This window comes from Pristis pectinata, chromosome 38, assembly GCF_009764475.1.
Source record: "Pristis pectinata isolate sPriPec2 chromosome 38, sPriPec2.1.pri, whole genome shotgun sequence".
Taxonomy (NCBI): Eukaryota; Metazoa; Chordata; class Chondrichthyes; order Rhinopristiformes; family Pristidae; genus Pristis; species Pristis pectinata.
The window spans coordinates 9,959,806-9,967,673 of record NC_067441.1 but is presented as its reverse complement, the minus strand read 5'-3'; the positions used below and the strand labels follow the sequence as shown (position 1 = coordinate 9,967,673).

General features: G+C 47.1%; 1 protein-coding gene across 2 annotated transcripts in view; it reads left to right on the top strand.

Moving 5' to 3' along the window:
- The first annotated feature begins 256 nt into the window (after positions 1-256).
- LOC127587059 (pyruvate carboxylase, mitochondrial) overlaps positions 257-7,868 on the top strand; it is an 859,607-nt gene continuing 851,995 nt past the window's right edge. The window contains exon 1 of one of the 2 annotated variants that reach the window (XM_052045231.1): positions 257-302. The gene's annotated coding sequence lies outside the window, so the exon portion shown is untranslated. The remainder of the gene's footprint in view (positions 303-7,868) is intronic. The other variant, XM_052045229.1, reaches the window with a different exon arrangement.

Here is a 7,868-nt window from a genome sequence, read left to right as displayed (position 1 = left end):
TAAAATGAGGGGGGGGTTGGGGGCGGAGTCAGTGACGCGAGAGGGGCGTGGCTATTGGGGGGCGGGGTCAGTGACGTGAGGCGTAACCGGGGGGGGCGCGGTCAGCGTTGCGGGCACGAGCTCTTTAATTCACTCTCATTGAACACGTCACATGCTGCAGGACCCGCCTTCTCAGTGATTGGCCGCCGTGTTCACCAATCGGACAGCCCGGCGTTTGGCCGCGGCCAATCGGCTGGCAGTGGGGGCGGGGCGCGCACACGCGGAGCAGATCGGTGGGAGCGGCGGCGGCAGCGGCGGCGGCGGTAAGTGGAGCGGCCCGGCCCCTCACCCGCCCCTCAGGGGCGCCTCACTGGGTCCGGACCTTCACCGTCCCCTCACCTCACCGGCCCCGTCCCCTCACCATTCCTTCAGGGGCCCCTCACCGCTCTCTCACTGGTCCCTCCCCTCACCGGCCCCCCCCCCCCCCCCACCACCCAATCCCGGGCTGAACGGCCGCTCAGTCCTTCAGACCAGTGCTGGGGAATCGGAGCAGCTGGTGTGGGGTCGGGGTCGGGGTCGGGTCTGTGCCTGGGGTCCGGATGTGGGGTCGGGGTCGGGTCTGTGCCTGGGGTCCGGGTCTGGGGTCGGGGTCGGGTCTGTGCCTGGGGTCCGGGTCTGGGGTCGGGGTCGGGTCTGTGCCTGGGGTCCGGATCTGTGCTCTGTGAGTCCCGTTGCCGGCGTGGCTGGGGATGCTGCTCTGGATTGTGCCAGTTATGGTCCAGGTGCTGGCGGTGGTCCAGGTTCTGTCCTGGTGCACAGCGGATCCGGGTCCTGAGCCAGTCTGATGCCGATTCAAACTTGGACTCATCCTGACACTTTGTTAGACCCAATTTATAGCCAGTGCTGTTTGGATCTGGTCTTTAGTTCTGGTGCTGCTGTGTGGACTTTGCTATCGTCCTGGTGATAGGGATCATCATCATCCAGTCAACTCTGGCGGAGTCCCTGGCATGATCTGCGTGTAATTATAGTCCTGGTTTAAGTTCTGGTCCTCGGGCAAGCCTGATTCTGTTAAAGATCTGATATAAACCAAATTCAGTCTTAGTCTGAAATCAGCGAATCATTTGGGGAAAGTATTGCTACAAAACTCTCGCATTAAAGTGTCCCCTCTCTCAATGTTATCATCCAGCATGTGATACATCTGATATTGAAAGTTCTTAACTCCCCCCCCCACCCCCCCCATTAAACATTGAGGAACCAAAGCCCCTGCCACAAATGCATTTACTTCACCAACAGCACCTTGTGTGCTGTCTGAGACTGACTCGAATGTTTGCAGCCCTATTTGATCTTGAGTTTCTCACAATCTTTTCATCACCAAGAGTACCTGTTTCCAGCACTCTCACATCCAATATTTTTGCTGTTACCACTGTTCATTCTGGGACTCAGCAGGTCAGGTGGCATCTGCAGAGAGAGAGAGAAATAGCCTTGTACCTGAGGTTTGTGATACTCTGTGATGCACCCAAGGCATTGACTGTGCTTCATTCCCTGCAGGTGTGTCTGGCCTGCTCAGTACTTGTAGCATTTTCACCTTTCATTTCAAATTCCCAGGATTTGCAGTTTTTCGTTCTGGAATGCACCTCCTTTTGAGAACGGAATCAGTCAGTGTCTTCAAATGGCATGAAAGAGAGAAGAATTTGCAGAGCTATGACGAAGGAACTGGGGAATGGCATTGACAGGGTTACTGGTCTCAATGTATCACAAAACATCAACCTCTGCTCTCTGATTTCATAATTGCTGTGAAAAAAAATTTCTGACTTCCCTTCTTGATACTATCTTTCTTTCTTTCTTCTATTCTATAAATAGTGTTTTTTTTCCCAGTAATTTGAGCTTTAGAAATTGACCAAGGAGGACCAACATATTGATCAGGAAAGATGAGTTAGAATCTGTGAATAAACCAGTAAGGGACATAAAAACAAAATATAAGAGATGGTTTAAAATAAAAAGGAATACTGTGTGTGTGTGGGTCCCTTGTTGAGGAATTAGGCAACTTCTTCTTCATAAAAGAAGACAAACCTGCCAGAAATACCAGAGAACCAAGGGTCTGGCACGACTGAGAACATGAATTAAATAGATATTAATGAAAAGAAACAATAGCAGAGAGGTTAGTGAAGCTAAATGCCGATAATTCCAAGGACACGATTGATGTACATCCTAGAATTTTGAGGGAGGTGGTTTCAGAGATGGTGGAAGCTCGGTTGTCATCTTCAATAGTTCTATACACTCAGGGTTCTCTCTGGATACTCTCCCATGGATTGGGCGGTAGCAAATGTGACCCCACTATTCAAGAGAGGAGGGAGAGAGAAAACAAGGAACCACTGATCCATTTGTCTGACATCAGTGCAGGGAAGATCTTGGAATCTATAACATAATATACTCTGTATTCTGTTATTGCTTTTACCCTGTACTACCTCAATGCACTGTGTAATGAATTGACCTGTATGATTGGTATGCATGTCAAGTTTTTCATTGTACCTTGGTACAAGTGACAATAACAAACCAGTACCAATGCCAATGATAGAGGCACAAGAGATTCTGAAGATGCAGTCTGGAGCAACACACAAAATGGTGGAGGAACTCAGCAGGTCAGGCAGCATCTATTGGAGTGAAATAAACAGTTGACGTTTCGGGCCGAGACCCTTCATCAGGACTGGGAAGGAAGAGGGCAGAAGCCAGAATAAAATGGTAAGTGGTGGGGAGGAGCACAAGCTGGCAGGTGATAGGTGAGTCCAGGGGAGAGGGGGAAGCACTTTGCCTCTTTCACCTATCACCTCTCAGCTTCTTGCATCATTCCCTTTCATCCCCCCTCCCCCACCTTCCCCCTCTCACCTGGACTCACCTGCCAGCTTGTGCTCCTCCCTCTCCCCCCTGCCTTTTCATTCTGGCTTCTGCCCTCTTCCTTTCCAGTCCTGATGAAGGGTCTTGACCCAAAACGTCGACTGTTTATTTCCCTCCAGAGATGCTGCCTGACCTGCAGAGTTCCTCCAGCATTTTGTGTGTATCTATAACATAGCACCTTGAAAAGAATAATAGGATTGAATGGAGTCGATGTGGATTTATGAAATGTAAATTACATTTGACAAATCTGTTGGAGTTCTTTGATGCATTAGTTAGTCGATTAAGGGGATCCTGTGAATGTGGTTTGGGATTTTCAGAAAACTTTCAGTCAGGTCCCACTTCAGGAGTATGGGCAATAAGATCAGAGCACACAGAGTTGTTAATATTGCTGAAGTCGATTGAGAATTGTTGCTAGACAGTGTGGGAATAACGGGATCCTCTTATGTTGTCAGGTTGTGTGGTTGCTTTGGCCACAGCTGTTCACTTACTACAGATGGAGGCCATTCAGCCCTTTGAGGCTTTGCCAGTTCCCAGCAGAACAATCCTATCAGTCCCATTCTTCCCTGTATTTCCCTGTATCCTAACCTCTCTCACGTGCTCATCAAGTCCTTGATTCTCCTGCCATCTACCTACACTATGGAAAATTTACAACGGCCACTTAACCTACAAGTATGTCTTTGAGGTGCGAGGAGAAACCGGGGAAGCTGGGCAGTTCCAAGTGGGTCACAGTGAGAATGTGCAGACTCCACCCAGTCAGCACCTGCCGTCAGTATGAAACCTGGGTCGCTGTCACACCACCATGTTGCACATGATCAGTATCCGTGATTTGGTCAAGGGGACCAAATGATTTCTCCAAGTTGTTGATAATACAAAACTGGGTGGGATCGTGAGCGGGGAGGAGGATGTAAAATGGCCTTGTCGTGATATCGAATGGACTAAAGCAAAGCAGCTGCAATATGATCTGGAACAGATGTGAAGGGGAATTAAACAGAAAAGCGGTGTATTTCTTAAATGGACCAAAAAAACAAACTGCAGGTCAGGCAGCATCTATGGAGGGAAATGGACAGTCGACGGTCTGGGTCAAGACCCACCATCTGGCTTGAAAGATAGAGGGGAGGTACACGGTATAAAAAGGTGGAGGAAAGGGGTGGGGTAAGAGCCGGCAGGCGATAGGCGGATCCAGATGAGAAGGGGTGATAGGCAGGTGGAGGAGGGGAGAGTGGAAATACTGACAGGCTGGGAGGTGATAGGAGGAGGCTGACAAAGGGCTGCAGATGATGGAATTTTGAACTGGCTATCTCCATTCTATTCTTTCAGTCAGATGAAGGTTCTCAGCCTGTAACATCAACTGTCCACTTCCCTTTACAGATGCTGCCTGACCTGCTGAGTACCTCCAGCAGTTTGTTTTTTTACTCCAGATTCCAGCATTTGCATTCTCTCGTGTTTCTGTTTCTTAAATGGTGAGAGATTGGGTACTGATTTTCAAAGAGACTGAGGTGACCTTGTACGCAAGTTACTGGAAGCCAATATGCAGGAGCGGCAAGTGAAAAGGAAGGCAATTGCCCTTTATCATCGAATGACAAAACGGTCACAGCACAGAGTGAGGCCATTTGGTACAATGTGTCTGCGCCTACTCTCTCCCACTGCCATTTTCTCTGCAGCCTTGCAAACTTTTTCCCACCAATTTTCTCTTGAAGGCCACAATGGGACCTGCCTCCACCATTCCGCAGGCAGTGCTTTCCAGATTCTAACCCCACATTGCGTTTAAAAATTGTTTTCCTGACGTCACTTAGTTCTTTCCCTCTTTATTTTGATCCGTGACCTCTAGTCCTCGATCTTTCCACCAAATGGAACAGCTTCCCTTTATAACATTCTGTCCAGACTGCTCATCATTTTATGTATTTCTGTCTGATTTCTCAGCCTTCTCTTCTCCAAAGAAAACAGTCCCAGCCTGTGATCTATCTTGTAATTATAGTCCCTCATCCCTAGAACCATTCTCGTAAATTATTATTGTACCTTCTCTAATGCTCTCACATCCTTGTGAAAGTAAGGTAACCAGAATTGAACACAATCTTGCAGTTAAGGACAGGTCATTGTTTTACTAAAGTTCAGCATAACATCCCAGCTTTTACACTCAGTACCTCTATTGATAAAGCTCAGAACTGTGTACACCTTATTAACTGCTTTCTCTACCTGCACTGGCACTTTGAATGATTTGTGCCCACACAACTCATTTAGGACAGTGTCGAAAAACAAACTGCTGGAAGAACTCAGCGGGTCGAGCAGCATTTAAGATTTAAGATGTCTTTATTAGTCACATTTACATCGAAACACACAGCGAAATGCATCTTTTACATAGAGTGTTCTAGGGGCAGCCCGCAAGTGTCGCCACGCTTCCGTCGCCAACATACTGTAGTATGCCCACAACTTCCTAACCCGTACGTCTCTGGAATGTGGGAGGAAACTGGTGCACCTGGAGGAAACCCACACAGACACGGGGAGAATGTACAAACTCCTCACAGACAGTGGCCGGAATTGAACCTGGGTCGCTGGTGCTGTAAAGCGTTACGCTAACCGCTACACTACCGTGCCTGCCCCGAAGAAACTGTTGACGTCTCAGGTCGAGACCCTCCATCGGGATCTGAAATGTCGACAGTTGCTTTCCCTCCACAGATGCTGCTTGATCCGCTGAGTTCCTCCAGCCGTTTGTTTTTTTGGCTCCAGGTTCCAGCATCTGCAGTCTCCTCTTTTGAACAGTGTCTTCATTCATCTTCATCTTCCTACCAAAATGCATCACCTCACATTTCTGCACCTAGTCTTTCATGTACCATATGTCTATCACAATACTTTGTGTCTCACAATACTACCAAGTTTTGTGCCATCTGCGTACGTAGAACTTGTGACCTGAACCCACAAGTCCAGGTCATTAGTGTAGATTGTAAAAGCAGTGACTCCAATGCCAGTCCCTGGGAAATGCCACTTTTCACCATCTTCCAGTCTGAAGAACAGCCAATCATCATGTTCCTCTGATGTGTCACTTGGCCAACTTCATACCCATGCTATCAACCTGACGTTATCTTGCTTCAACTTTGACAATGAATCTGTAATATGGCACCTAATCAAAGTCCTTCTTGATGTTCATGTGCACCAGATTGACAGCATCTGTTACCCCATCAAAAAATTCTATGAAATTAGTTAAACACAGTTCATCCTTAACTAATTCGCCTTGGCTTGACTTGATTTATTCATTTTCCTCCAGGTGACTATTAATCCTGTCTCCGAAAGCTTTCCCACCATCACGGTTTAACCCACTGGCCTGTAGTTATACTGTTAGGCTTATCCTTATTCTCTTTATTACAAAAGGACTTGAGTACTGGAAGGGGCTGTAAATTGTCCCTTGTCCAGGTGGGCAGCTCTCCTATCACCCACATGGACAAGGGGCAATTTACTGCAGCAATTAACTACCGACCAGCACATCTATGTAAGTAAGTCTTTCGTTGCACCTGTGCATGCATGTACCTGTGTATATGACAATAAACTCGACTTTAACAATGTTTTACAGCAATTCTCTAGGGCCTTCATGAGATTTCATACCAAAATAAGGATATCCTTGCCACAGAGAATTCACTCGACTGGTTATGGAATGGCTGTATGAGAGATTTGCTGTATGATTATCCTGATCTCTGGTGCAGTTCCTGTGAAGATTGCACATTCTCCCTGTGACGATGTTAGTTTCCCCTGGGTGCTCTGGTTTCCTCCCATATCCTAAAGATATGCTGGTTGGTAGTTAATTGGCTGCTGTAAATTGCTCCTAGTCCAGGTTGGTGGCAGGAGAACTGGGGGAGTTAATGGGCATTGAGAGAGAACAGGTCACAGGAAAATGTGTGGCAATGAGATTGATGGGATTGCTCTTGGCTGGCATTGACTCGCTGAGCTGAATATCTGCCTCCTGTGTCCTAAGGAAATAAGAGACTTAATAGACTAAGCCTGTATTCGCAGCATTAAGATAAATGAGAAGAGATCTCATCAAAACTCTTAAAAGGTGTCAGGAACAAAAGTTCACAGTCACTAAATAAGGGGTAGACCATTTAAGGCTCGGATGAGGAGAAAATGAAGGTATGATTGTCAAGTCTGCAGATGACATGAAAATTGGTGGTGCTGTTCATTGTGATGAGCTTAGTTGCAGGCTACGGGATGGAACAAAGGTAGATGGAATTTAATCCTGATAAGTGCAAGGTGATGCACTTTGGGAGAACAAATAAGGGTAAAACATACACAATGAATGGTTGAGCCCCGCAGAGAATTGAGGAACAGAAGGACCTTGGTGTACGTGACAGCCAGGTAGATAAGGTGATGAAGAAGGCCCATTCATTAGCTGGGCATATGGTACAACTTTATAAAACGTTAGTTAGGCTACAGAGAGAGTACTGTGCATAGTTCTGGTTGCCACACCATAGGAAGGACATGATTGTACTGGAGAGGATGCAAAGAAGATTCACTGGTATATTGCCTGGGATTGACTGTTTCAGTGATGAGAGACTTGGGTAAGCTAGGTTTGTTTTCCTTGGAACACATGAGGATGAGGGAAGATCTGACGAGGTACAGTGAGAAACTTTTCCTCATAATAGAGCTATCTAATACCAGAGGGCTTAGGCTGAGCATAAGGTGTGAGAGATTCATGGGGGATCTAAGGAACAATTTTACGTGGTTGCAATCTGGAACATACTACTTGAGTAGATCATCAACGCTCGTACTCCCACAACATTTTACGTAGTGTCTAGCTGAGCACTTGAATGGCTGAGGCATAGAAGGCTATCGATCAATGCTGGTATATGCGATTAGCGAGGGCAGGTACTTGATAGCTGGCATGGCCATGGTGAGCTGAAGGGTTTGTTTTGGTGCTGTTTGACACTGACTCCATAAATCTCTCCAGGCAGAGGGTGGGAGTATTTGGAATTTTCTATCCTGAAAGGCTGTGGAGGCTTAGTCATTTGTAG